Source organism: Suricata suricatta, chromosome 7 (assembly GCF_006229205.1).
Source record: "Suricata suricatta isolate VVHF042 chromosome 7, meerkat_22Aug2017_6uvM2_HiC, whole genome shotgun sequence".
Classification (NCBI taxonomy): Eukaryota; Metazoa; Chordata; class Mammalia; order Carnivora; family Herpestidae; genus Suricata; species Suricata suricatta.
Window position 1 is genome coordinate 36,484,957 of NC_043706.1, and position 5,203 is coordinate 36,490,159.

Sequence of the window (5,203 nt, forward strand, 5' to 3'; positions counted from 1 at the left end):
GAGATGGGGCCTTGTTAGCCTGACCCAGGCAGCCCTTTAGTGGCCTCTGAGGCACACGATAGAGGTGGGGAGGGAGTACCCACTCCTAGGGTTAAAGTCTCCCTTTCCACGCTTCCTGCACCGGCCCCAAGAGTCACTCCTTGCCTCCATCTCAGTGCTTAAACATTTACCAGAGCCTGGTCAAGTGGTTTTCCAGGGGCCTTGGCCCCTGTCAAGCACCAATGACCGCTGGACATCACCCATTTGTTCACAGAGCGGAACTGCAGACGGTGACTTCAGTACCCACTGCCTCCCCCCCCCAACCCCCAACGCAGGAAGCTACAGGCCAACAACCCTTCAGCCTTGGACTTCCTTCCAGACCCACTCACCATTGCTCTGAGCTACTTTGATCACAAAAGCACCAGGTTTGTCCTCAGAATGCAAAGGGGCTGGGGAGCGTGTATGTTTGGTGGCCAGGGGGTGGGGGGTGGGGGAACCAGGACTGTTACAATCACCTCTGAGTGACAGGTCAAGGAGGGCTGTAAACCCGGCTTTGACTCCCTTGTGACCTCAGGCAAGTGCTGTAAACTTCTCTGGGCCCCAGTATTTTTCTCTGTAAAGTGGAAATAAATAGATAGGTAGATAGACAAACAGAAGATAGGTAGATAGATAATAGAAAAACAGATAATAGGTAAACACAGACAATGGAAGTTTTACAAGGCTCAGGTGAGATCATGAGTACTTATAATCGGCTGAAGATAGGGAATTTCCTACAAGGAAATGTTTGACTCCTGTCTGGCTTCCTTTGGGTACTTTCCTGGGGGTCAGCATTTGGGCGGCCCTAGACACTGAGGGATGACACATCTGACTGTTCAATCTTGGAAGCCAAGGAAGTCATGGCCAATGTCATAGCTTAGTGTCTCTCAACCATTCAAAAGTCTCTGACACTTTCCTACATGTCAACTAACTAGAATTTAAATAAAAACGCAAAATTTATACTAGGGAATCTCCTGAAATATTTTTAAATGGTCATTCCAGCACGTTTTTTGTAACAACATTGTTTTCAGTTTAAAAATACATCATTGGGAAGAAGGAAAGAGAGTTGGGGAGAGAGAGGGATGCAAAACTGGAGAGACTATTGAATACTGAAAACAAACTGAGGGTTGAAGAGGAGGGGGGAGGGGGAAAAGAGGTGGTGGTGATGGAGGAGGGCACTTGTGGGGAAGAGCACTGGGTGTTGTATGGAAACCAATTTGACAATAAACTACTTAAAAAATTACATCATTGGGGGGCCTGCGTGGCTCAGTCGGTTAAGTGATTTTGACTCAGGTCACAGGCTCAGGGTTCATGGTTTGAGCCTGGCACTGGGCTCTGTGCTGACAGCATGGATCCTGCTTGAGATTCTCTGTCTCCCACTCTCTCTGCCCCTACCCTGCTCTCTTTCTCTCTCAAAATAAATAAATAAACATTAATCATTTTTAAAATAAATTACATCTTTGAAATGATTTATTCCATTCATAAAGTTCATTTTTAATTAAATACTTACAATGTATAGACTAATTTTGAGCTTTTCTAAGGTAACTGCCACTAAGCATGTTTTGTTGGACACATTCGAAATGACAAGTTACTTTATGTTTAGGGATTAATGTATTTAAAAGTGGATGTGATACTATCTTCCAGGTTACAGCATCACTAATTGCCAAAAACTGCTTCCGGACGTGATGTGTGGCATCCTTGCCTCATGCATCATGAAAAATCATCTGGTTCTTCATCACACTTCTCAAGTCTGGCTTCCACGTGATGGGAGCGAGGGTTTCTGACTGCATTTCCTCCATGTGTCTGCCCATATAACGCAGGGTGGCTCTACGTAACCTCCATTTCCAATAAAACCAAAGCCAAATTGCAAAGAATCAGTCCTCTTTTGTTTCATTTTAATATTGTTCAATAATTAGAACCCAGGACATCTTGTGCTTTAAAAATAATTTGATTCAGATGAATGCCAAAGACGGATCTGCTGAGGAGCCCTGGGAGACAAATTTCCAAACCCTTTATTGGGTGGTTATGCTTCAGTGTCAGTATTTTCTTCTACTTTCCCTTCCTAACCAACCAGGCACCGTAAATGGACATAAAACAAGAAATGACAAGGGTGCCTGGGTGGCTCAGTCAGTTAAATGTCCAACTTGGACTCAGGTCATGATTTCGTGAGCTCCAGCCAGATGTCAGGCTCTGAGGTGACAGCTGGGAGCCTGGAGCCTGCTTCGGATTCTGTGTCTTCCTCTCTCTGCCCCTCCCTCACTTATGCAGGTGCTCGCTCGCACGCTTGCTCGTTCTCAAAAATAAACATTAACAAAAACAATGACAGCATCCGAGAACTATTTACGGTTGTTTAATGATCAAAAAACAGACATTGACTATCCTGTGTGACTAAGAAACTGAACCCCCACCGAGAGGGCTCCCCTGGGAAGCTCTAGCATCTCCCTAGAGAGCAGTTGTTAATTTGTTTCATTTACTTTTGAATAGCTAATATGGGTAGGTGGTTTCAGATGCAAAAACTACAGAAGCAAAGTGGAATTGCTGGGTCAAATGAATGGGCATTTATAATTTCAATAGCTGTGGCCAAATTGTTCTCCTGAGTACTTCTTCTAATTTACATGCTCAGGAGAAAGATTTCCGTGCTGTTTCTACATATCTTTGCCAACTCAGTATACTGACAACTATTTGATCTTTGTAGGGGGAAATCCCATGTTAATGCTAGTTTCAATATGCAATTCGCTTATTTCAGGTGAATTTGGGCATCTTTCCAAATGTCTGAGCCATTCAAATATTCCCTCCCTCCACCACCCGTGGCTTGTGTGTTGATATCCCTTGCTTAGTTTTTTTCTGTTGAAGATTGTTAGGTTTTTTTCTTGTTGATTTGTAGGAGCTCTTTGTATATATTAGAGAAATTAGCTGTCTGTATGATACTAACCACAAATCCTTTTTCAAGTTTGTTACTTGGATTTGTTTATGATAGCCTCTACCAGGCAGAGATTTGAAAAAAAAAAACAACTTTTTTGGAGTTAAATTTATCAAGCTTCTGTTTTAGGATGTATAGATTTTGTGTCATGACTAAGAAGGCCTCAGGGTGAGAAAACTGATTATTTAATTTATTGAAATTCTGAGGCACTGACACAGAAATAGACACCATCATCTCCTTGAGGTCCCGGGTTAGGGAGACCCTGGGCTTTCCTCAGCCTTTAGCTGGTGTAAGCTGATTTACTCCAATCACTGCACTGAATCAGAGCAAAGACTGAAACCAGGAGCAGGAAAGTCAACACAGAGTTGGTGTAGAATCAGCCTGCTCACTTTCCCTTCAGAGACTTTGCTGTCTCTCCATGAGGCACCCCCAGGTGGAGGGAAAGTTCAAAATGGGCCACCTTTCTGCATGCACCCTATTCCTGACTCTGCTGGGAAAGTGGGGAGAGAGGCTCCTATTGGCTGCAAAGAGGGGGGCATATTCTCTGCAGCTCAAGGAAACCTTGCTCTGGGGGGAAAGGAAGGGATTGTGAAGCCGGTGGGGGAGGGGCCTCAGCTACCTCCCCTTCCCACTGTCTTCTCTGGCCCTCCCCCTCCTGAAACCCCTTCCTGTCCCTTGGGAATGCCTGCCCTCAGTGCCCAGCGCCCTTCCCTTGAGCCACATCCTGAGGACTGGTTCCTTTCACCGATATCTGTGCTTCTAAGGAGCAGTAGCTTAGTTTACAGTGAGTTGTGTTTACCGAGAAGAGAAGCTCAAAACCTAAACTGCCGGGTCTGTCTCTCACTTGTGTGGGCCCAGCAATGTGTTCCCATGGTTACAGGTTTTTTTAAAAACTTGTCATTTTGAATGATTTTTCTAGGAGTGCCCCCTCCCAAATGGTTGGAGCTTCGGGCCTCCCCAATCCACGGCGGATGTACACTTAAGCAGCTGTGATGGCGGGACCTCAGGCAAACCAGAGGAAAAGCTCTCTTTGGGAGGGGGGACCTTCCTGCTCTCTGTAAAGTCTCCTCAAGCCATGAAGCCATCTCTGGGAGCAGCTCTCAGAGCACCCCGTCTTCCTCACCACCGTGTCACCAGTCCCTCGTGGGGAGCCATGGCACCGAATGGCTGCCGGAGTGAGCACAGGAGGGAACCTCACGCCCCAGCTGGGCCTGGCGTTACAGCCACCCAATACTGCTCGCCTTCCCCTCCTCAGCCCTTCTCAGAGGACGGCACGGAGAGAAGCCAATGCAGCCAGAAGGCACCTGCTCTTCCCCAGGCCCAGCTCCGCAGCCACTTCCTCCTGGCTGCAGCTGGAGGTGCAAGCGGCCCCTTGACTGCAGGGTGGTGATGGGGTGTCCTTGAGGTGTTCAGTGCTCTCCCGTCAGTGGTGCGTGTGTTGAAGTGTGAGCGGAAGTTTCTGAGTGGGAAGGAGAAGGGGAGCAATGTCCCACCGTCCACATACACTCACCTCCCTTTTCTCCCGCCCACACGTTCGGTGGTGTCCCCCTTCTTCCGTTTCCCTCTGTCACCCCTGCCTTTCTTTTCCCTTTAATTTTTTAAAATATTTATTTATTCTTGAGAGAGAGAGACAGACAGACAGACAGACAGAGCATGAACAGGGGGAGGGACAGAGACAGGGAGACACAGAATCTGAAGCAGGCTACAGGCTCTGAGCTGCCAGCACAGATCCCGAAGGGGGGGGGGGTGCTCAAACTCATAAACCGTGGGATCATGACCCTAGCCCAAGTCAGACCCAGCTGCCCCACCCCTGCCTTTCAAACCCATCCTGACTGGCAAGTCTTTCCAGATGATCGCCAGTGAATTAAAACCACATCTGACTTCTGTGTGGGAATTTTGGGTGATTTTGGACGTGATGAGCTCTGTTTGTTCATATACACCTATTTTTTCTGACTCCTCTGCCCTCTCCAAGGCTCTGTAATTCCTGTTCTTCATGTCCTGCTGCGGCCTCCTTCCTGGTGGAGACAGCCTCCCTCCTCAGAATGAAGGGGTGGGGTAAGGAGGGTGACCCTCAGACAGGGATCTGGGGGTGAGTGAAAACCAAGGGGTCTGTTACAAAGACTCCAAGAAAATGTTTGAAAGGTACATGGAGGGGCGCCTGGGTGGCTCAGTCGGTTGGGCGTCCGACTTCAGCTCAGGTCATGATCTCACGGTTCGTGGGTTGGAGCCCCGCGTTGGGCTCTGTGCTGACAGCTAGCCTGGAGCCTG

General features: G+C 47.8%; 1 long non-coding RNA gene across 1 annotated transcript; it reads left to right on the forward strand.

The window, feature by feature from the left end:
- Positions 1-231: 231 nt before the first annotated feature.
- LOC115295162 lies at positions 232-1,889 on the forward strand. The gene is made up of 2 exons (XR_003910363.1): positions 232-404; positions 1,660-1,889. It is a non-coding gene; the product is annotated as an uncharacterized LOC115295162 (long non-coding RNA).
- Positions 1,890-5,203: the final 3,314 nt, after the last annotated feature.